Source organism: Pleurodeles waltl, chromosome 1_2, assembly GCF_031143425.1.
Source record: "Pleurodeles waltl isolate 20211129_DDA chromosome 1_2, aPleWal1.hap1.20221129, whole genome shotgun sequence".
In the NCBI taxonomy this organism is placed as follows: Eukaryota; Metazoa; Chordata; class Amphibia; order Caudata; family Salamandridae; genus Pleurodeles; species Pleurodeles waltl.
In genome coordinates, this window is record NC_090437.1 from 107,953,753 (window position 1) to 107,979,417 (window position 25,665).

A 25,665-nucleotide genomic window follows, 5' to 3' on the forward strand; every position below is an offset into this window, starting at 1 on the left:
GCAGTCGATTCCTTGGCAGAAGGTGAAGAGAGAGATGCAGAGGAACTCGGATGAGCTCTTGCATTCGTTATCTAAAGTTTCCCCAGAGACAGAGACCCTAAATAGCCAGAAAAGAGGGTTTGGCTACTTAGGAGAGAGGATAGGCTAGCAACACCTGAAGGAGCCTATCACAAGGAGTCTCTGACGTCACCTGGTGGCACTGGCCACTCAGAGCAGTCCAGTGTGCCAGCAGCACCTCTGTTTCCAAGATGGCAGAGGTCTGGAGCACACTGGAGGAGCTCTGGACACCTCCCAGGGGAGGTGCAGGTCAGGGGAGTGGTCACTCCCCTTTCCTTTGTCCAGTTTCGCGCCAGAGCAGGGCTAAGGGGTCCCCTGAACCGGTGTAGACTGGCTTATGCAGAATTGGGCACATCTGTGCCCAAGAAAGCATTTCCAGAGGCTGGGGGAGGCTACTCCTCCCCTGCCTTCACACCATTTTCCAAAGGGAGAGGGTGTCACACCCTCTCTCAGAGGAAGTTCTTTGTTCTGCCATCCTGGGCCAGGCCTGGCTGGACCCCAGGAGGGCAGATGCCTGTCTGAGGGGTTGGCAGCAGCAGCAGCTGCAGTGGAACCCCAGGAAGGGCAGTTTGGCAGTACCAGGGTCTGTGCTACAGACCACTGGGATCATGGGATTGTGCCAACTATGCCAGGATGGCATAGAGGGGGCAATTCCATGATCATAGACATGTTACATGGCCATATTCGGAGTTACCATTGTGAAGCTACATATAGGTAGTGACCTTTTGTAGTGCACGCGTGTAATGGTGTCCCCGCACTCACAAAGTCCGGGGAATTTGCCCTGAACAATGTGGGAGCACCTTGGTTAGTGCCAGGGTGCCCACACACTAAGTAACTTAGCACCCAACCTTTACCAGGTAAAGGTTAGACATATAGGTGACTTATAAGTTACTTAAGTGCAGTGTAAAATGGCTGTGAAATAACGTGGACGTTATTTCACTCAGGCTGCAGTGGCAGGCCTGTGTAAGAATTGTCAGAGCTCCCTATGGGTGGCAAAAGAAATGCTGCAGCCCATAGGGATCTCCTGGAACCCCAATACCCTGGGTACCTCAGTACCATATACTAGGGAATTCTAAGGGTGTTCCAGTAAGCCAATGTAAATTGGTGAAATTGGTCACTAGCCTGTTAGTGACAATTTGGAAAGAAATGAGAGAGCATAACCACTGAGGTTCTGATTAGCAGAGCCTCAGTGAGACAGTTAGTCACTACACAGGTAACACATTCAGGCACACTTATGAGCACTGGGGCCCTGGGTTACCAGGGTCCCAGTGACACATACAACTAAAACAACATATATACAGTGAAAAATGGGGGTAACATGCCAGGCAAGATGGTACTTTCCTACAAGCACCCAGTCTTCTACACATGGCAGTGATAATAGACTCTCAGACACCAGGCGTCCTGATACTTGATCCTTTGGGGGCTCCCTCATCTTTCTCTGCTGTCAGCTGGGTGAATGTTGCCTCATTGACTTTCTATGCTGACATATTTGGTTCTAACTTGCGATCATACTTCATGTAACAATGTTTAGAACTGCAACATTTGCTGTTTATGAAATTATTTCCAGATTGCTACCTACTGCCTCTGGTTGTATGTTAGCAGGTGGCTTTCCCTGGTCCCCACCAATACAATTATGCTCCTTTACGGTGATGCCTTCATTTTTGTTGTTTGGGCTGGGTGGTTGCATTGAGTTTACCCCCGGTGCATCGCACTTTCAACCTTTTCATGTTGAAAACATGTTATGGTTAACTTCTGTTTCGATGCCAACGGTGCTGTTCTTACTCTTAGGGTTTTCACTGATAAGAAGGTCGATCAGTGTGGGTGGAGGGGAGGCTGTGTTGAATGTTATGGTGGAGCGGGGTGCATCAGTGGTATGGCTGCTGTATAGTTCACTGATCTGGCTGGTGATCTCCTATGGGTGGTAGGATCTTTGAGCGTGCACTTACATGTGACAGTGCAGCAATTCACATCACCACTCTCGCCCACTCTATCCTTTTTGTTCCTCCTCATGTCATTCTCATCACCTGTCAATGGCACTCCACCCTAGTAAGATGAATGATATTAATTTTCTAGTTTGGAATGTGCGTGGCCTGGTCCACCCACAGAAAAGGCAGAAGGTACTGGCCTATTTAACGCATCATAATATTCATGTCACATTATTGCAAGACACGCATCTCAAGCAGAGGTGCCTTTTGCTAGTCACTAGGACTCCCTTGGGATGTTTGGCAGTTATTCAGCTTATGCAAGGGGGGCAGCCCTGCTGGTCAGGAAAGGCCTTCCCGTTCGCCTGCTGGTGGAGAAATCTGATGTTATATTCCAGCTAGTAATTCAGGGGAAATATTTTTCCATCATTAGCACCTATGGGCCAAACTTCAATTCCGAAGAATGTGTCTGGGTCCTCTGGAAGCACTGCTTAACTCTATCCCCGTAGTATACTATGGGACGGGTATTTTAATCCTGTGCTGGATCAAGATGCTGATTGCTCTAATCCAGCTTCCCGAGCCCACCGTACTGCGGCCACTGCTTTGTACAACCTCATGAATATTAATGATCTTGATATCTGACGGGTTTGACATCCTGGGATTAGAGAAGACATGCATATTTCAACGATCCATGAGTCATGGGCTAGTGTGGAGTACTGTTTGGTAACTCGTGAGGTCTGTAGTTGGGTTATGCAAGTTGAACCTTTGCATAGGACTCTCTCAGTTTACTCTCCAATGATACTTACTATTGTCCTCCCAGCCTCTAAACCAGAGGTCTCCAAACTTTTTAATGCCGCCCCCCCAGTTGAAAAATAAAAATCATTGGGCCCCCCCTCAGAATTTTTCATAATTATTTTATAAACATGGCAATGTTTAAATATGTCTAAACATATTTAAACATTGCAGTTAAGTACTGTTACCTTTTTAAAACTGCAATAACATGCTTCTGCTTAAAACAAAGGTGTGTTATCTGTATAATATTAATTTTGGCCAGAGTCTGCCCCCCCCCCTGGGATCACTTCAGGCCCCAAGGGGGGGCCGCCCCCCAGTTTGAAAGACATCTGCTCTAAACACACTGCATTTGCATGGAAACGTTCTCCCCAGGCAGCATTGGATCCTGTCTTTAGCTTGAATCTGCAACACAATATAACTGATTTCTTCGCGACAAATGAGGGTTTGGTGCGTACGGGATGGGAAACTTTTTAAGGTATACATCAGGGGATTGTAGGTCTAAACAATAAGTGATCCAGAAATACCTACGTCAGTTAGAATTACTGGAACAACAACTTTGTCAAGTGGAGCGCGTTATAGATATGACTTACTGCCCGTGTTTGGTTGTGAGGCTCCAGACTGCTCTATCTGAATATTCCACCCTAGCCGATAGCGAGATGAAACACCTGCATCAATGTGCTGCTGCTCATGCAGATGGGGAATGTGATAGGCCTAGCCGGATTTTACCTCACACATTGCAATGGCGGCATGGAGTCCAGGTCATTACTCGCGCAAGGACGGCACTATATTTGACGCTCAGGGCACAATGAGAATTCGCAGAATATTGTGCTCACTTACATACTCCCTGGTACTCCCGTACTCCAGAGAAGTACACTGTTTATCTTATTAGTCCGACCCTGGCTTGGCTGGAGTGACCTCGTAGTAAATTCATGGTGAAGCCCCTTACCCTCGACGAGATTACCACAGCAATAAGTGGGCTACCTAAATGAAAATCTCAGGGAAGGGACGGCCTTCCCTCTGAGTTTTATAAGACCTTTCTGGCTCTCCTTGCTTCTCATCTCATACAGGTATATGACGAGGCATTGGGAACTGGCGCTTTCCCTCCTTCTTTGCAGGAAAGTATTCTAATAATGCTTTTAAAACCAAACAAACCTCCAGATTATCCGGATTCCTACCGCCCCTCTCACACTGACGATAGAATACTTGCCAAAGTGATGATTAACAGGCTGATCTTGTTGCTCCCTGACCATGTCCTGCCTGACCAGGCTGATCTAATGACTAACTGCTCTACGTCTCATAATCTCAGGACGCTCTCCGCCCTCCTGTGCCAACTGAGTGGCCCTTCCTGTTCGCAGTCATGCGCAGGATCAGGATCCCCGATTTTTTTTTGCATTTGACCCAGCTGCAGTGTACGCCCTACTGGATTCGTGAAATGACTTACTGTCAGACCCCATCCATGCTGGCAGAAACACTCATCAGGGTTGCCCTCTCACCTCTGCTCTATGCTCTGGCGACTGACCTCAGCAGTACAACTTCATGACCTTAAAGGTCTGACTTTCTCGCAACTTAATATTGCAATATAACTTTATGCGGATGACATTACCCTCTACTTGAATAGCCCAGGAGTGAACCTTGACCCAGTTATACCCACATTTTTCACTGTTCAGGTTGGTCTCTGGTATAGCGATTCATTGGGCCAAATTATTTATCTTTCTCTTTACTCCGGCTACCAGTATTTGCCCACTCTCACTGCTCTTACGCTCGGAGACTGACGCCCTAAAATACCGGGGGTTCGAATTAGTGGTAGTAAACTGGAGGTTATGCTTTAGAAGTATGGAGTAATGCCATATGCATTGGAAGATCAAATCCAATAGTGGAATACATTGCCTCTTTCATTGATGGGACGCATAGCACTAACGAAATGGTCATCCTTCCACGGCTACTCTATCTCGTTATGAATATACCTGCTCCTCCACCTCGTTATTTTGTTCACATCCTGTGCACCCCTAAGGTGCATCTCGCTTGGGCAGGAGCCACCCTAAACTTTGTGGGAAAGCCTAACTGCCTTATAACCAGGGTAGCCTCTCAACCCCAGTTTTTAGCTGTAGTACCTCTGTGAAAAAGCTTCATGTAGGAGGCAGGCCTGGTGTGTGGTGGGTAACTATGGTACTTACACCTAATGCCAGGTCCAGGTTTCCCTTATTAGTGTAGTGTAGGCAGTGTCTAGATGCCAGGCTCTCTAGAAGTAGCTGTGGAAAAGCAGCCAAGGCTTATCTCGGAGATGTACAAAGCTCATGCAATACCACTGTTGTCACACTTACTATTTACACACATGAAAGAAAACACTCAGTGTTACAAAAATAAAGGTACTTTATTTTGGTGACTCAAATACCAAAAATACCAAAGGGGCTATACTCCCTTAGGAGGTAAGTAATCCACAAATTATATACACTAGTATGCAGAAATAGGCATAAAAACAGTTAGAAAACATTGCAATTAGTGAAAATCACAATAGAGAGAAATAGCCCTAGGGGGAGCACAAACCACATAATAAAAAAGTGGAATGCGAGACTCGGTCCCCCACCTAAGTAAGTGGAGTGTGTAGAGGGGAGCTGGGAAAGCCCAAAGGTAAGTACCACAACCCACCCCAGCGACCAGGAAAGCAGGAGTAAATCACTATAAATTCCCTAGAACACCCACTTAGAAGAGAAGAAGAATGCAAAGCCCAGAAGAGACTGCAAGACACCAACAGTGGATTCCTGGACATGAGAACCTCTGGAAGAAGGGGACCAAGTCCAAGAAGCACAGCAGAGTCCAGGAAGAGCAGGAGCCCCTACCCCCCAGACTGAAGGTGCAAGAGGTGAATCAACAGTGTAGAAGGAGAGTCAGCACTGCACCCAAGAAGACGGAGGAGTTCCTAGAGGATGCAGGTGATGTCCCACACCAGAAAGAGGATTGCGGTTGGGTTTGCGACTTTGGATTCTGCCAACAAGCCTTGGCACATGCATAACTCGCAGAAAGTGGAGCTGCCGGGGACCAGGAACGACCAGGTGGACTCTACCAAGGAAGGGGAGTAGAAGGGGGCCCTCAGCAACACAGAGAGCCCACAGAAGCCCAGGAAGCACCCACAGAAGTCCCTCAGGACGAGGACACGGAAGTCGCAGAAGAGGGCAATGCAGCACTATGAAAAGGGCTCCCCCTACGCCAGAGAACCACTCGGGGAGCTGTACATCACAGGCGGAGTGCTGGGGCCTGGAGCTTCAAGATGCCTGAAGTTCTCTTGGAAAAGATGCCAGCAAGCCTTGGCGGCTGCAAAGGACTCAGTACACAGGGGTACAGTCCTGCGTGGGAAGGTAAGGGCTTACCTCCACCCAAGTTTGAATGCTGGAAGAGAGGACCATCAGAACCACTTCAGTCCACCACTCGTGATGCAGGATCCACTCAGCTCAGTAGAAGAGGGGATCCACACAGCCAGTTGTCATTGCAGTTGGTGCCTGCAGAAGCAGGGGAGTGACTCCTTTACTCCAAGGGAGATTCCTTCTTCCTTCTGATGCAGGCTGAAGATGGGCTGTCCTCAGAGCATGCACAACCGGGGAAATCTTGCAGCAGCTGGAAAGAGCTGTGGATACAATGTTGCATGAGGCATCTTGTTTCTTTGTTGCAGTGTTGTCGGTTCATGGAGGATACAGTCACAGTTCCAGTGGCCAGAGGTCAAAGTGGAGGTTGCAGGGGAATCCTGCTGGAGTCTTGCAAGCTGAATCTGAGGACCGATCCAAGAGAGATACCCTAAATAGCCCTGGAAGAGGGATTGGTCACCTAACCAGAGAAGAACCTATCAGGAGGGGGCTCTGACATCACCTGCCTGGCCTGGCCACTCAGATACTCCCAGAGTTCACTTCCAGCCTTGGAGACAAGATGGCAGAACCCAGGGACACTCTGAGGAGCTCTGAGCACCATCCCTGGGGTGGTGATGGACACGGGAGTGGTCACGCCCCTTTCCATTGTCCAGTTTTGTGCTAGAGCAAGGACTGGGGGTCCCTGAACCAGTGTGGACTGGTTTATGCTTGGCGGGCCCCAAATGTAGTCCCTTTCAGCAGTGGGGAGAACCTTGGTTAGATCTGTTTGCCTCCGCAGAGAATGCACTTTGTCAGCTGTTTTGCACATTGGAGTTTCTAAGGCTGCACTCGCTCGGCGATGCTTTTCGTCACAAGTGGAACTCAGTCCTCCTGTATGCCTTCCTGCCCATACCAATTCTGCACAGAGTTCTAAAGAAGATCAGGCAAGACCGGGCCCAAGTAATCTTGGTGACTCTGGTCTGGGCACGAAGAGTCTGGTATCCAGAGCTCTTGAGCATGGCAATCAATCCTCCGATCAGACTGCCCCTTCAGGAGGCTCTTCTGTTACAGCAGTAGGGGACGGTTATCCACCCGAACCTGTCCAGCCTCCGCCTCCTTGCGTGGAGGTTGAGCAGCGACAGTTGACGGCCTTTGACCTTCCACCCGAAGTCTGTAATGTCATCTTGGCAGCCAGGTGTCCCTCCACCAAAACGGTATACGCTTGTCGGAAGAAATTTGTGGCATGGTAATGTAGGAGACTGGCCTGGTTTGTAGTGGGTACCTAATGTACTTACACCTTATACCAGGTCCAGTTATCCCTTATTAGTGAAATGTAGGCAGTGTTCTAGCAGCATAGGCTGCCCAGGGGTATCTGTAGCAGAGCAGCCAAGGCTGAACTAGGAGACATGCAAAGCTCTTGCAATACCACTATAGACACACAGTACTTATACACAAAAAAAGACAATACTCTGTGTTACCAAAAGAACAAGTTACTTACCTTCGGTAACGCCTTTTCTGGTGGATACAATAGCTACCTGTGGATTCCTCACCTTAAGAATTCACCCTTGTGCCAGCACCCGATGGGAAATCTTCTTCCCAGCTCTCCACGTCAAAGAGGACGTCACAATTGCACAGCTCCATGTGACTCCGTCTGACGTCACCGTGCCAATAAGAGGTCCTCGCCGGCGTGCTGACGTCAGTTTCACCCATTTTTTACGTGCCTTTGAGGCGAACAGGTGAGAACCGACTCCACAATAACTCCAATAAATACATATATACATAAAACCTTCATTATGCAACATACTCAAAGACCATCATTAATATATACAGGAAAAATATTAATATATACATACAACTATACAACCACATATCCTAGTGCAATCAGACAGGCAACGGGGAGGCGGGTGGGACTGTGAGGAATCCACAGGTAGCTATTGTATCCACCAGAAAAAGCGTTACCGAAGGTAAGTAACTTGCTCTTCTGATAGATACAAACTACCTGTGGATTCCTCACCTTATGAATAGAGTCCCAAAGCAGTACCACACTCGGAGGTGGGTGCCTGTCTGATTACACCAAGAAATCCTGTAAGACAGATCATGCAAAATGGCCGTTCCTCCGAACCTCAGAGTCCAAGTAGTAATGCTTTGCAAAGGCATGGAGGGACGCCCAAGTTGCTGCCTTGCAAATATCAACCACTGGAACCCCCCTTGCCAGGGCCGAAGAAGCAGACTTAGCCCTAGTGGAGTGGGCTCTGATACCTTCAGGGAGAACCTTTTTCGCCAATGAGTAGCAGATCTTGATTCAAAGGATAACCCACCTGGAGATAGTTATTTTATGGACTGCTCTGCCCTTCCTCTGTCCAACGTACCCCACAAACAGCTGATCTTCCAGGAGAAAGACAGGAGTTCCCCAAAAGGTCTCTGTATATCCTGTGGCAGATCCGGAACCATGGCTTTCGCAGAATCCATGAGGGCGTGGACATGCCTACCCAGCACACAGGTAGCGTTTGCAGCCTTAAGAGCCATGTTGCAAGAAGAAAAAGTCTTCTTTGCGGATTGCTCCATCCGCTTGGATTCCCTGTCAGATAGAATCAGAGAGAAAGAGCCAGGAGCAGAACTTATAGAGCAAGATGCCTGGACCACCAAACTTTCCGGGGTAGGGTGTTGAGATAAAACCCCCGGATCGCCAGGAGCTACTCTATATCTTCTTGTCACAGCTCTATTCACCGCAGGAGACAAAACCGGCTTCCTTCACAGTTCTAAAATGGGTTCCGTAAGAGCCTCATTGAAAGGAAGCAAAGGGTCTGCAGAAGCCGAAGAAGGATGCAGCACTTCTGTTAATATGTTGGTTTTAACTTCTGCAGCAGGCAATGGAAGTTCTAAAACGTCTGCTGCCTTCCCGATTACCGTGTGAAACGAAGCTGCCTCCTCTGTAAATTCCCCTAGTGAAGACAAGTCCCATTCTGGGGAAGTATCCAGCCCACTGGCCAACTCCAAGCCCTGATACTCTCCCAAGGGCTCGACAATCTCTCCTTCCTCCAACTGCCTTTGATAGTCCTCCTCTTCCAAGAGGTGCAAGGCCTTCCTACGCGACCTCAAACGAGCCTCCAACCTCAGCGTCGACATGGAGCTTGCCGACGTCGAAGAAATCAGCTTTAACACCTGACGAGGCGTCGGAGAGGAGGGTTGACTCCGCTGGAATCCATCACCGACTCCGGCGCTGGCACAGATCCTAATGGACCAGAAGATGCATGTGACGCCACCATCGGCGCCGGCTGACAGGGTGATGACATCGGCGCCATAGATGTAGTTGGCGACGTCATGGGATTCACAGGACCTCGAGGCGATGTCATCGGCGCCGGTCCTGTACCCTCAGCCGGATAGAATGGCATAAACGGCGCCGCCTTGCATAGAGCCGGGGATCCCAAAGAAAATGCCAATGGACCCATGGGACCAGCTGGTGCACCAGCAGGGGCCATGGTGTTGAACATAGCAAACATGGCATTCAAGAATGCCGCTGGATCTGCCCCCGGAGCCGGGAAGGCAGGATATCGCTGCTCTTGTTGCATCCGTACTTGCTACCCATCTGACTCTAGAGCAGCAGGTGAAAACTGAGGACTGTCCTAAGGTGCCACAACCTCAAAGTCAGAGTCACCTCCCACGTCGCACGTAGCTGGCGAGATGGAGACCTTGACCTTGATCGGCTCCGAGCTGAACGCACTGAGAGTCATGACGGTGCCATTTCTTATGCTTCTTCAAAGAAGCATGGGAAGAGGATCTTTTATGGGTCCTATGACCCTACCTCACTTTAGCCAAAAATAGTTTGGTCTCCCTTTCCTTTAAGGCCTCAGGATTCATGCTCTGGCAAGACGTACACTCCTCAACGTCATGCTCAGAGCTAAGGCACCAAAGACAATCGACATGAAGGTCCGTGACTGACATATACGACCGCTACACTCTCTGCAAGGCTTGAAACCGGACTTCCTCGGGGGAAACATTGTAACTACAAATAGTAACAAGAGGAAACCTCCAACAGAAACGATAGCTAAGAAAAAAACGTTAGCATCGAAGGCACGGAAAAAAGGGAACTGACTTTAGCACGCCGGTGAGGACCTCTTATTGGCATGGTGACGTCAGACTGAGTCGCGCTGAGCCATGCAATTGTGACGTCCTCATCAACGTGAAGAGCTGGAAAGAAGATTTTCCGTCGGATGCTGGCGCAAGGGTGAATTCCTAAGGTGAGGAATCCACAGGTAGTTTGTATCCATCAGAAATAAAGGTACTTTATTTTAGCGACACAGGGCCAAAAATATCTTAGAGGCAATACTCCTTGTGGAGGTAAGTATTATACAAAATACATACACTGGTAACCAAAATCAGGTAAGTAAACAGTCATAGAATAGTGCAAACAGTAGAAAATACAATAGATTGCAATGGGCCTAGGGGCAACACAAACCATATACTAAAATAGTGGAATGCGAATGTTGAATTCCCCCCTAGGCAAATGTAGTGTATAGAGGGGTGCTGGGAGTGTAAGAAAATACCAAAGGTAAGTAAAATACCATATCCCATAGCCCAGGAAAGCAGGAGTAAAGTACAGCAAGTTTCCTCAGAACACACTACAAGTCGTGATGAAGAATTATGCAAGAACCAAGCAAGACTGCAAGCAACAAACAATGGATTCCTGGACCTGAAGACCTGTGGAGAGAGGAGACCAAGTCCAGAAGTCGAAGAACAGTCCAGGAAGAACAGGAGCCCCTGCCAACAATGAAGAATGTGCAAAAGTGGATTCTCCCGTTAGAAGAAAAGTACAGAAAAGCACCAAAGAAGATAGCTGCAGGTTCCTGCTTGGTGCAAGAGATGTCCCACGCCAAGTTGTTGGATGCAGGCTGTTTGCATCGCTAGATTCTGCCATCAAGTCTTGGTTCAAGCAAGTGCGCAGTTTGCATTCAAAGAGGAGCTGCCTGGACCCAGGAGGGACCTGGAGGTCTCAACTTGGACTGAGGAGACAGAGGGGGCTCTCAGCATGTCAGAGAGCCCTCAGAAGACCTGGGAGCACCCACGAGAGCCCCAGAACACGGGGACAAAGAAGATGCAAAGTGCGGTCATCGCAGCACTACACTGGAGAATCCCACGCCGCCGGAGAACAACTCAGGGAGCTGTGCATCGCAGGATGGAGTGATGGGGACCTGGGCTACACTGTGCATGAAGAACTTTTGGAAGAAGTGCACAGAGGCCCAAGGAACTGCAGAAGACGCGGTGCACAGGGGTGCTGTCGCAGCACAAGGAGGAAGCTCTTACCTCCACCAAATTTGGACAGCTGGACCGTCTGGGTCACTGCGGTCCACCACCTGTGTTCCAGGGATCATGCTCATCGACAGTAGAGGAGTCCCATAGTACTGGTTGTTGTCGCAGAGAGGTGACTGCTGAAGCAGGGAAGTGACTCCATCACTCCACAAGAGATTCCTTTGGTTCTTCTGGTGCAGGGTGAAGACAGGCAGTCCTCAGAGCATATACACCATGGAAACTGTTGCAAATGCTTGCTGGAGCTGAAGTTGCAGGTCACAGGCGCTGTCCTGGATACTTTGTTGCAGTTACAGCGGTTTCTGCAGCAGTCTGCGGTTGATCCGATGGTCAGAAGCTGAAGCAGAGGAGTCCTGGAGGAATCTTGCAAACCGAATCTGAGGAAACACCCAGAGAAGAAACCCTAAATAGCCCTGAGAGGGAGATTGGCTACCTACTCAGGTATGCACCTATCAGGAGGGTTCTCCAACGTCACCTACTGGCACTGGCCACTCAGAGGTCTCCAGAGGGTCCCCACTCCTTGGAATCCAAGATGGCTAATGCCAGGGACACTCTGGAGGAGCTCTGGGCACCACCCCTCCGGTGGTGGTGGACAGGGGAGTGGCCACTCCCCTTTCCTTTGTCCAGTTTCGCACCAGAGTAGGGACTGGGAGTCCTTGAACCGGTGTAGACTGGATTATGCAAGGACAGCACCGTCTGTGCCCTTCAAAGCATTTCCAGAGGCTCTGGGAGGATACCCCTCCCATGCCTGTAACACCTATTTCCAATGGTAGAGGGTGTAACACCCCTCTCCTTAAGGAAATGCATTGTTCTGCCTTCCTGGGATTGAGCTGCTCAATCCCCAGGAGGGCAGAAACCTGTCTGTGAGGTGGCAGCAGCTGGGGCTGCAGTGCAAACCTCAGAGAGCTGGTTTGTCAGTACATGGGGTACATGGGGGAGCCCCCAGGGTGCACGGGATTGGCCCCCCAATACCAGATTTGGATTTGGGGGGGTCAATCCAATGTTCTTAGACACCTCAAATGGCCATGTTCGGAGTTACCATTGTGAAGCTACATATATGTAGTGTACCCTTATAATGGTATCCCCGCACTCACAAAGTCTGGGGAATTGGCCCTGGACAACATGGGGGCACCTTTGCTATTTCAGGGGTGCCCTCACACACAGTAACTTTGCATCTAGCCTTCAGTAAATTAAGGTTAGACACATAGGTGTCTTATAAGTTACTTAATGCAGTGAAAAATGGCTGTGAAATAGTGTGTGCACTATTTCGCACAGGCTGCAGTGGCAGTCCTGAAGAAAGGTTTGTATGAGCACCTTATGGGTGGCAAAAGAAATGCTGCAGCCCAAAAGGATCTCCTGGAACCCCAATGCCCTGGGTACCTAGGTACCATATACTAGGGACTTATAAGGGGGGGTCCAGTGTGCCAATCAGAATTGGAGTATGGAGTCTTTAAACTGTAGTGACAAATTTGGTAAGTAGAGAGAGAGCATAAGCACTGGAGTTCTGGTTAGCATAACTTCAGTGACACCGTCAAGCATACTGACAACACAAATAGGCCACAAACTATCAATGGTACCTTTAGACTACCTTGGTAATTTTGCTTACATACTACATTTCTAACCCTTACTAAACATTATCTACATTACTTGCCTGTTTTTAAATCATGCATCAATTCAATTGATTTTTTGCAATTTGTTTTACTCATTTAAAGGAATTTAGGGGTTCTACCTGAAGCTGACTTCTTTTCTTCAACCATGGTGACATCCACATGTCACCAGGGGTCTTCATCTCTCCAAAATTTCCAACCTTGAAATAAAAATAGTAATCTGTAAAAAGCCCATCTTGCAAAAAAAACAAAAGTGTTTTGCCTTGTTGTAGGGAAAAAAATATCTGTTTCACTAAATTTAGCAAAATATTCCTCATATTTGAGCAGTGATTTCTACATTCAATATGTATATCACCCCCCAAAAAAAACCAGTAACCACTTTAACCTTTCTGCAAAAACAGCAAACCAAACTACATGTTTCTTATCACAAAAAAGTTCACCTCCTAGAAAAAAATAAAAACTAAATTAGGCTTACTCCCTATCAAAGATGTACTCATCTTTTTTTCAATAAGTAAATTGTGATCTCTCTAAGAATTTAAAAAAAAAAAAAAAAAGTATTTAATCCGAAAGACCCAGGTGATCTTTTCGTAATATCGTGAAAAAAACGCCATCCAGCTAATGACTCGTCACACAACAATACAAGATGTATTATGTTAACAAAAAGGTTTAAAATGGTGATACATTTTTTAATTGCACCATTTTCAAACTATATTTGATTTTTTTAAAAAGGAACCGTCCAGACGTGGCCATGTGAAAATCTGTACAGTAATTAAAATGTGTTAAAACAATATATAGAGTCACATTCATACTACGTACCATCTAACTACCTCCCACATCTAGTGTTACAATAGAGATAACCATCTATTAATTAAAAAATAAATAAAAAAATTGTGCTTACCTGAACAGAGCTCTCCGATGCTTCTGATCTTTACCTCAACTCTCCACCACCTGCAAAAACAGACGTACAACCGAGTATGTAATGGAAACTTGTGGAAATAGAAGGACAGTTTTCTCCCTTGAAACTAACAGAAAACTGTGAGAAAGTACATTAAGTATTTTTAAAAACATGAAAAAAAAAAAAAAGGAAAAAATATTTTTAAAATCATTTTGTATTGTTTTTTATAAATGTTTGTATATTTTTATGCTTTCTGTAATAAATTATTAAATTAAAAAATTTTGATTGTTTCGCTCTGTACTTGCAGTAAAATAAAATATCTAATTATGTGAAAGTTTATTTTATAATTTAGTACATTTCTAAAAAAAACCTTTAACTAGGTTTAATATTATTTTTCTAACATTTTGAACATTTTTCTAACAACTTAAGGTTATAAAAAATAATAATACACAGGTATTAAAATGAATACTTCAGTATTAATAGGCTCCCTCATCAGTAGCCAGTATTACCTGGTATCCTATCTATAAAAAAAGAATGTTATAGGATTCATTAAATAATTTTTTCAATAATTAATAAAAATAAATTTAAATACATTTCTACAATTACAAATTAACACTCAGTCATTAAAATCAATGACTGTGCATTAATACACTCCCACACCCATAGCCCCTATATTCCTTGCATCCTGTCCCTGAAAAAGGGTGTTACAGTGTATTTTTAATTTAATATGATATAATTTTTAAATTAAAGGTAATTACTTTTCTGCTTTTTAAAAATTACTACTCAAGTATTAAAATTAATACCTGAGTATTGCTACACTCCCCCACTCATAACCCATGTATCCTTTGAATCCTATCCCCAAAGGAGGGTGTCACAGTATTTGTTATAATTAATGTAGTAAAATTATAAATTAAATTGTAAATACTTTTCTGCCTTTAAAAAATAATAGCAAGGTATTAACCTGTTTGGTGCGGGCATCGGCCACTGGCCGACGCCCACACTCCCTCCCTGGGTCGGGTCACGACCAGTGGGCGACACCAGGGAGGTTTTTTTTTTTTCCCCGTAGGAGACGCGGAACAACTTCCGCGTCTCCATCCCGCCCCCCTCCCACCACTTTGTGATGTCAGCGCGATCGCGCCCCCCACATTAAAAAAAAGTGAAAAACAAAATGGCGGGGTCGGCCCTCAGAACACGGGTCGACCCCTGGGGGTAAAAAAAAACATATCTAGTGTTCCCTACGGGGGCCGATACAAAAATTGTAAGAAAAAAAAACAAAAACATATGTTGGTGGTCAGCCCTTAGGGTGACCAACTATGGGGCAAGCACACATGTATGAAAAAAATAGTTATGTAAAATGAGTGTCTTGTTTTCTCTCTCTCTCTCTCTCTCTCTCTCTCTCTCTCTCTCTCTCTCTATATATATATATATATATATATATATATATATATATATATATATAAAAAAAAATCAGGTCGAGCATTGCAGCGCCCATGCGCTGCTTTTCTGACTTGTTGGTGTGTATCTGGGCTTCTAACAACGCCCACCTCACGCCCATTGTGAGAAGGTAGCCTCTTTCTAGCCTTGTTACCCCCACTTTTGGCCTGTTTGTGAGTGTATGTCAGGGTGTTTGTCACTGTTTTCACTGTCTCACTGGGATCCTGATAGCCAGGCCTCAGTGCTCATAGTGAAAACACTATGTTTTCAGTATGTTTGTTATGTGTCACTGGGATCCTGCTGGTCAGGACCCCAGTGCTCATAGGTTTGTGGCCTATATGTATGTGTCACTGGGACCCTGTCACACAGGGCCCCAGTGCTCATAGGTGTGCATGTATATGTTCCCTGTGTGGTGCCTAACTGTCTCACTGAGGCTCTGCTAACCAGAACCTCAGTGGTTATGCTCTCTCATTACTTTCAAATTGTCACTAACAGGCTAGTGACCATTTTTACCAATTTACATTGGCTTACTGGAACACCCTTATAATTCCCTAGTATATGGTACTGAGGTACCCAGGGTATTGGGGTTCCAGGAGATCCCTATGGGCTGCAGCATTTCTTTTGCCACCCATAGGGAGCTCTGACAATTCTTACACAGGCCTGCCACTGCAGCCTGAGTGAAATAACGTCCACGTTATTTCACAGCCATTTTACACTGCACTTAAGTAACTTATAAGTCACCTATATGTCTAACCTTTACCTGGTAAAGGTTAGGTGCAAAGTTACTTAGTGTGTGGGCACCCTGGCACTAGCCAAGGTGCCCCCACATTGTTCAGAGCCAATTCACTGAACTTTGTGAGTGCGGGGACACCATTACACGCGTGCACTACATATAGGTCACTACCTATATGTAGCTTCACAATGGTAACTCCGAATATGGCCATGTAACATGTCTATGATCATGGAATTGCCCCCTCTATGCCATCCTAGCATAGTTGGCACAATCCCATAATCCCAGTGGTCTGTAGCACAGACCCTGGTACTGCCAAACTGCCCTTCCTGGGGTTTCACTGCAGCTGCTGCTGCTGCCAACCCCTCAGACAGGCATCTGCCCTCCTGGGGTCTAGCCAGGCCTGGCCCAGGATGGCAGAACAAAGAACTTCCTCTGAGAGAGGGTGTGACACCCTCTCCCTTTGGAAAATGGTGTGAAGGCAGGGGAGGAGTAGCCTCCCCCAGCCTCTGGAAATGCTTTGTTGGGCACAGAGGTGCCCAATTCTGCATAAGCCAGTCTACACCGGTTCAGGGACCCCTTAGCCCCTGCTCTGGCGCGAAACTGGACAAAGGAAAGGGGAGTGACCACTCCCCTGACCTGCACCTCCCCTGGGAGGTGTCCAGAGCTCCTCCAGTGTGCTCCAGACCTCTGCCATCTTGGAAACAGAGGTGCTGCTGGCACACTGGACTGCTCTGAGTGGCCAGTGCCACCAGGTGACGTCAGAGACTCCTGCTGATAGGCTCCTTCAGGTGTTAGTAGCCTTTCCTCTCTCCTAGGTAGCCAAACCCTCTTTTCTGGCTATTTAGGGTCTCTGTCTCTGGGGAAACTTTAGATAACGAATGCATGAGCTCAGCCGAGTTCCTCTGCATCTCTCTCTTCACCTTCTGATAAGGAAACGACCGCTGACCGCGCTGGAAGCCTGCAAACCTGCAACATAGTAGCAAAGACGACTACTGCAACTCTGTAACGCTGATCCTGCCGCCTTCTCGACTGTTTTCCTGCTTGTGCATGCTGTGGGGGTAGCCTGCCTCCTCTCTGCACCAGAAGCTCCGAAGAAATCTCCCGTGGGTCGACGGAATCTTCCCCCTGCAACCGCAGGCACCAAAAAGCTGCATTACCGGTCCCTTGGGTCTCCTCTCAGCACGACGAGCGAGGTCCCTCGAATCCAGCGACGCTGTCCAAGTGACCCCCACAGTCCAGTGACTCTTCAGCCCAAGTTTGGTGGAGGTAAGTCCTTGCCTCACCTCGCTGGGCTGCATTGCTGGGAACCGCGACTTTGCAGCTACTCCGGCCCCTGTGCACTTCCGGCGGAAATCCTTCGTGCACAGCCAAGCCTGGGTCCACGGCACTCTAACCTGCATTGCACGACTTTCTAAGTTGGTCTCCGGCGACGTGGGACTCCTTTGTGCAACTTCGGCGAGCACCGTTTCACGCATCCTCGTAGTGCCTGTTTCTGGCACTTCTCCGGGTGCTACCTGCTTCAGTGAGGGCTCCTTGTCTTGCTCGACGTCCCCTCTTTCTGCAGGTCCAATTTGCGACCTCCTGGTCCCTCCTGGGCCCCAGCAACGTCCAAAAACGCCAAACGCACGTTTTGCGTGTAGCAAGGCTTGTTGGCGTCCTTTTGGCGGGAAAACACTTCTGCACGACTCTCCAAGGCGAGAGGGATCCGTCCACCAAAGGGGAAGTCTCTAGCCCTTTTCGTTCCTGCAGAAACCTCAGCTTCTTCTGTCCAGTCGAAGCTTCTTTGCACCCGCAGCTGGCATTTCCTGGGCATCTGCCCATCTCCGACTTGCTTGTGACTTTTGGACTTGGTCCCCTTGTTCCACAGGTACCCTAGATTGGAAATCCACAGTTGTTGCATTGCTGGTTTGTGTCTTTCCTGCATTATTCCTCTAACACGACTCTTTTGTCCTTAGGGGAACTTTAGTGCACTTTGCACTCACTTTTCAGGGTCTTGGGGAGGGTTATTTTGCTAACTCTCACTATTTTCTAATAGTCCCAGCGACCCTCTACAAGGTCACATAGGTTTGGGGTCCATTCGTGGTTCGCATTCCACTTCTGGCGTATATGGTTTGTGTTGCCCCTATCCCTATGTTTCCCCATTGCATCCTATTGTAACTATACATTGTTTGCACTGTTTTCTAAGACTATACTGCATATTTTTGCTATTGTGTATATATATCTTGTGTATATTTCCTATCCTCTCACTGAGGGTACACTCTAAGATACTTTGGCATATTGTCATAAAAATAAAGTACCTTTATTTTTAGTATAACTGTGTATGGTGTTTTCTTATGATATTGTGCATATGACACTAGGTGGTACTGTAGTAGCTTCACACGTCTCCTAGTTCAGCCTAAGCTGCTCTGCTAAGCTACCATTATCTATCAGCCTAAGCTGCTAGACACCCTATACACTAATAAGGGATAACTGGGCCTGGTGCAAGGTGCAAGTACCCCTTGGTACTCACTACAAGCCAGTCCAGCCTCCTACATTGGTTGTGCAGTGGTGGGATAAGTGCTTGAGACTACTTACCACTCTTGTCATTGTACTTTTCATAAGAGAAAAATATACAAAACAAGGTCAGTGTATATACACATAGCCAAAAAGTTTTGCATTTCTTCTTTTCACTCTTTTCTAAGTGCTGAAAAGTACTTCTAAACTTTCAAAAAGTTATTGAAAGTTTAAAAAGTTTTTTCTGTCTTTCCAAAAAGTTCTGAAAACTTTTTTCTCTTTTTCTATCACTTTAACTCTCTCTAAAAAATGTCTGGCACAGGAAAAAATGTTGAACTGTCCAAACTTGCATATGATCACATTAGCTGGAAAGGAGCAAGGAGTCTCTGCATAGAGAGAGGTTTGAGTGTAGGGAAGAATCCTTCCTTAGAACTGTTAATTAATATGCTTAGAGTACAGGATAAGGCCATAAGTGCCCAATCTGTAGAAAAAGTAGCTAATGGTTCTCAATCTGATCCAGGGACTCCCCCAGGAAAAGGTTCAGGAAAGAAACTTCTCAGCCTGCCCATTACTAGACAGTCTAGCATAGTTGGTACAGAGGTTGAATCACACCATACTGATGGTGTGCTCTCACATTATGCTGGTAGCCAAGCTGTTAGGGTGCCCTCTGTAAGGGACAGGTCTCCTTCTGTTCATTCCCATCATACCTCTGTATCTAGAAATGTCCCTCCCACCCACCCTGATGACAGATTGTTAGAAAGGGAGCTCAATAGATTGAGAGTGGAACAAACCAGACTGAAGCTCAAGAAGCAACAGCTGGATTTGGATAGACAGTCTTTAGAAATAAAGAGGGAAAGACAGAAGTTGGGTTTAGATACCCATGGTGGCAGCAGCAGTATTCCCCATAGTCATCCTGCAAAAGAGCATGATTCCAGGAATCTGCACAAGATAGTTCCCCCTTATAAGGAGGGGGATGACATTAACAAGTGGTTTGCTGCACTTGAGAGGGCCTGTGCTGTACAGGATGTCCCTCAAAAGCAGTGGGCTGCTATCCTATGGCTATCATTTAGTGGAAAAGGTAGGGATAGGCTCCTTACTGTAAAAGAAAATGATGCCAATAATTTCCAAGTTCTTAAGAATGCACTCCTGGATGGTTATGGCTTAACCACTGAACAGTACAGGATAAAGTTCAGAGAGACCAAAAAGGAGTCTTCACAAGACTGGGTTGATTTCATTGACCAGGCAGTGAAGGCCTTGGAGGGGTGGTTACATGGCAGTAAAGTTACTGATTATGAAAGCCTGTATAACACAATCCTGAGAGAGCATATACTTAATAATTGTGTGTCTGATTTGTTGCACCAGTACCTGGTAGACTCTGATCTGACCTCTCCCCAAGAATTGGGAAAGAAGGCAGACAAATGGGTCAGAACAAGGGTGAACAGAAAAGTTCATACAGGGGGTGACAAAGATGGCAATAAGAAGAAAGATGGTGAAAAATCTCAAGATAAGCATGGGGATAAGGGTAAAACCAAAGATCCCACTTCAAATCTTAAACACTCTTCAGAGGGTGGGGATAAAACAAATTCTTCCTCTTCTTCCCAACCTGCACACATTAAAAAGCCTTGGTGCTTTGTGTGTAAAAACAGAGGCCATAGGCCAGGGGATAAGTCCTGTCCAGGTAAACCCCCTGAGCCTACCACCACTAATACGTCAAGCTCTAGTGCCCCTAGCAGTAGTGGTACTAGTGGTGGGACTGCTGGCAACAGTCAAGCAAAGGGTGTAGTTGGGTTCACTTATGGGTCCATAGTGGAAACTGATGTAATCAGTCCCAAGACAGTTTCTGTCACACCTAGTGGCACTGGCCTTGCCACACTGGCTGCTTGTCCCCTTACAATGGATAAGTACAGGCAGACAGTTTCAATAAATGGTGTTGAGGCCTTGGCCTACAGGGACACAGGTGCCAGTTTCACTTTGGTGACTGAAAACCTAGTGCCTCCTGAACAACACATCATTGGACAACAGTATAAGATTATTGATGTCCATAACTCCACTAAGTTTCTTCCCTTAGCTATAATTCAGTTTAGTTGGGGTGTAGTTACTGGCCCTAAGCAGGTGGTGGTATCACCTAGCTTACCTGTAGACTGTCTCTTAGGTAATGACCTAGAGGCCTCAGGTTGGGCTGATGTAGAGTTTTATGCCCATGCAGCCATGCTGGGCATCCCTGAGGAATTGTTCCCTCTCATTTCAAGTGAAATGAAAAAGCAAAGGAGAGAAGGCCTGAAAACTCAGGATCCCTCTCCATCAACAGGTAAAAAGGGTATCACAGTATCCCCTAACCACCCTACCATTCAGGATACTATTCCTGTGGTGGGAGAAACCTCTCCTGGGGTGGCACCTGTTCCAAGGGAATCATCAGCTGGCAAAGCTGGACTCCCTGAGGTAGAAGTACCTCTCTGTGGGATAACTAACATTGGTGACAAAAAGAGCACCATTTTAGTTAACATGGAGCATCCCTCCAACCCTCCCAGAGAAACTTTAGTGCAGAAACTCTGCACTGCCTCACAACACTTAGGACAGCATCCCTGCCCTAGTGTGGAGCTGATAGGACAGCATCCCTGCCCTGCTCCAACTCAAGAGAAACAGCATCCCTGTTCTCTCTTCCAGCCAGATGGACAAAGTTTTTGCCCAGCTATGGCTTTTCTGAGACAGCGTCCCTGTCTGGCATTTCCATCACTACAAATAGGTTCAGTGGACAATTCCCACTGCTCTAAACTAAAACTTACTGATAGAAACTCTGAAAATACATCTTCACATTGTTGCTTAGCTAAAAAACTTCAAACAGGGTGGTTTACATCCCCACAGGGAAGTAACCATATAGTGGATGATAAAGGGAGTAACCAGTCTATTGCAGAGCTACTCTCTACTTATCACCACTTAGACAATAAAGTCTCAACTGGCCAAGGTTAGCCTTATTGTCCTTCGTTTGGGGGGGGGGTTGTGTGAGAAGGTAGCCTCTTTCTAGCCTTGTTACCCCCACTTTTGGCCTGTTTGTGAGTGTATGTCAGGGTGTTTGTCACTGTTTTCACTGTCTCACTGGGATCCTGATAGCCAGGCCTCAGTGCTCATAGTGAAAACACTATGTTTTCAGTATGTTTGTTATGTGTCACTGGGATCCTGCTGGTCAGGACCCCAGTGCTCATAGGTTTGTGGCCTATATGTATGTGTCACTGGGACCCTGTCACACAGGGCCCCAGTGCTCATAGGTGTGCATGTATATGTTCCCTGTGTGGTGCCTAACTGTCTCACTGAGGCTCTGCTAACCAGAACCTCAGTGGTTATGCTCTCTCATTACTTTCAAATTGTCACTAACAGGCTAGTGACCATTTTTACCAATTTACATTGGCTTACTGGAACACCCTTATAATTCCCTAGTATATGGTACTGAGGTACCCAGGGTATTGGGGTTCCAGGAGATCCCTATGGGCTGCAGCATTTCTTTTGCCACCCATAGGGAGCTCTGACAATTCTTACACAGGCCTGCCACTGCAGCCTGAGTGAAATAACGTCCACGTTATTTCACAGCCATTTTACACTGCACTTAAGTAACTTATAAGTCACCTATATGTCTAACCTTTACCTGGTAAAGGTTAGGTGCAAAGTTACTTAGTGTGTGGGCACCCTGGCACTAGCCAAGGTGCCCCCACATTGTTCAGAGCCAATTCACTGAACTTTGTGAGTGCGGGGACACCATTACACGCGTGCACTACATATAGGTCACTACCTATATGTAGCTTCACAATGGTAACTCCGAATATGGCCATGTAACATGTCTATGATCATGGAATTGCCCCCTCTATGCCATCCTAGCATAGTTGGCACAATCCCATAATCCCAGTGGTCTGTAGCACAGACCCTGGTACTGCCAAACTGCCCTTCCTGGGGTTTCACTGCAGCTGCTGCTGCTGCCAACCCCTCAGACAGGCATCTGCCCTCCTGGGGTCCAGCCAGGCCTGGCCCAGGATGGCAGAACAAAGAACTTCCTCTGAGAGAGGGTGTGACACCCTCTCCCTTTGGAAAATGGTGTGAAGGCAGGGGAGGAGTAGCCTCCCCCAGCCTCTGGAAATGCTTTCTTGGGCACAGAGGTGCCCAATTCTGCATAAGCCAGTCTACACCGGTTCAGGGACCCCTTAGCCCCTGCTCTGGCGCGAAACTGGACAAAGGAAAGGGGAGTGACCACTCCCCTGACCTGCACCTCCCCTGGGAGGTGTCCAGAGCTCCTCCAGTGTGCTCCAGACCTCTGCCATCTTGGAAACAGAGGTGCTGCTGGCACACTGGACTGCTCTGAGTGGCCAGTGCCACCAGGTGACGTCAGAGACTCCTGCTGATAGGCTCCTTCAGGTGTTAGTAGCCTTTCCTCTCTCCTAGGTAGCCAAACCCTCTTTTCTGGCTATTTAGGGTCTCTGTCTCTGGGGAAACTTTAGATAACGAATGCATGAGCTCAGCCGAGTTCCTCTGCATCTCTCTCTTCACCTTCTGATAAGGAAACGACCGCTGACCGCGCTGGAAGCCTGCAAACCTGCAACATAGTAGCAAAGACGACTACTGCAACTCTGTAACGCTGATCCTGCCGCCTTCTCGACTGTTTTCCTGCTTGTGCATGCTGTGGGGGTAGCCTGCCTCCTCTCTGCACCAGAAGCTCCGAAGAAATCTCCCGTGGGTCGACGGAATCTTCCCCCTGCAACCGCAGGCACCAAAAAGCTGCATTACCGGTCCCTTGGGTCTCCTCTCAGCACGACGAGCGAGGTCCCTCGAATCCAGCGACGCTGTCCAAGTGACCCCCACAGTCCAGTGACTCTTCAGCCCAAGTTTGGTGGAGGTAAGTCCTTGCCTCACCTCGCTGGGCTGCATTGCTGGGAACCGCGACTTTGCAGCTACTCCGGCCCCTGTGCACTTCCGGCAGAAATCCTTCGTGCACAGCCAAGCCTGGGTCCACGGCACTCTAACCTGCATTGCACGACTTTCTAAGTTGGTCTCCGGCGACGTGGGACTCCTTTGTGCAACTTCGGCGAGCACCGTTTCACGCATCCTCGTAGTGCCTGTTTCTGGCACTTCTCCGGGTGCTACCTGCTTCAGTGAGGGCTCTTTGTCTTGCTCGACGTCCCCTCTCTCTGCAGGTCCAATTTGCGACCTCCTGGTCCCTCCTGGGCCCCAGCAGCGTCCAAAAACGCCAAACGCACGTTTTGCGTGTAGCAAGGCTTGTTGGCGTCCTTCCGGCGGGAAAACACTTCTGCACGACTCTCCAAGGCGAGAGGGATCCGTCCACCAAAGGGGAAGTCTCTAGCCCTTTTTGTTCCTGCAGAAACCTCAGCTTCTTCTGTGCAGTCGAAGCTTCTTTGCACCCGCAGCTGGCATTTCCTGGGCATCTGCCCATCTCCGACTTGCTTGTGACTTTTGGACTTGGTCCCCTTGTTCCACAGGTACCCTAGATTGGAAATCCACAGTTGTTGCATTGCTGGTTTGTGTCTTTCCTGCATTATTCCTCTAACACGACTCTTTTGTCCTTAGGGGAACTTTAGTGCACTTTGCACTCACTTTTCAGGGTCTTGGGGAGGGTTATTTTGCTAACTCTCACTATTTTCTAATAGTCCCAGCGACCCTCTACAAGGTCACATAGGTTTGGGGTCCATTCGTGGTTCGCATTCCACTTCTGGAGTATATGGTTTGTGTTGCCCCTATCCCTATGTTTCCCCATTGCATCCTATTGTAACTATACATTGTTTGCACTGTTTTCTAAGACTATACTGCATATTTTTGCTATTGTGTATATATATCTTGTGTATATTTCCTATCCTCTCACTGAGGGTACACTCTAAGATACTTTGGCATATTGTCATAAAAATAAAGTACCTTTATTTTTAGTATAACTGTGTATGGTGTTTTCTTATGATATTGTGCATATGACACTAGGTGGTACTGTAGTAGCTTCACACGTCTCCTAGTTCAGCCTAAGCTGCTCTGCTAAGCTACCATTATCTATCAGCCTAAGCTGCTAGACACCCTATACACTAATAAGGGATAACTGGGCCTGGTGCAAGGTGCAAGTACCCCTTGGTACTCACTACAAGCCAGTCCAGCCTCCTACACCCATCACTACCACTTGTTCGTGGGTTTGCCCTTCAAAAATCCTTTGATTACATTGGTAAATGGTTTACCTTTGTCCCTCCTTGGGGAGGTTTTGTTACCGCCTTGGCCATCGCCCCTGGTACATGGGTAATTGCACTTTTACTGTTACGTTTAACTGCGAGCGAACTTCTTTTCCTTTTGTGTATCTCTTCACCTGATGCTCATGGTGGACGTGGCGCTGTGAATCAGCTCTCTTATGTGAAAGTGTTTAACTTTTAATTTTCAATTTATGTGGCAAGAAAAGTTGGGTTAGGAGTTTATAACGCTAATAGCTCTAACTCGAGCAGATGTGAGACCCATTGCATTGTAAATGCTTGTTTTTCTTTGGAGTGTTGTTTTCTGGGAGCCACAATTGGCCCCCCAGGGAAACAACACATATACATAAAAGTTATTTATATATATATATATATATATATATATATATATATATATATATATATATATATATAATGGCGAACAATTTCACCGCACTCCACGAGGACCGTGATCAAGACTCCTTGGTGAGTCGAAAGGCGTTGGTGGTTATTGACTGCAATAAAATACACGTTTATTTGTACCTCGTGGAGTGCGGTGACATTTTTCGGCATTACATAATTTCGAGATTGGACTTCTCTGTCACTGGGCACCGGCAGTGGAGTGCGCCGCTAAGCAACCCTTCAACCACTTAATTTCTAAACATATATATATATATTATTATATATATATGCAACACAAATTGGTTAAAAGATTGTTGCGCAGCGCACTCCACTGCTGGTGCTCAGTGATGGAGGAGAGCAACCTCGAAAATATTTTGTGAACAAGAATCTCACCGCACTCCACGAGGTTCAAATTGACATGTTTTATTGCAAGTATAAAAACTGAAAGAAAAGAGGGACTCATTTACTGTGATCAAGACTCCTTGAGAGTCGAA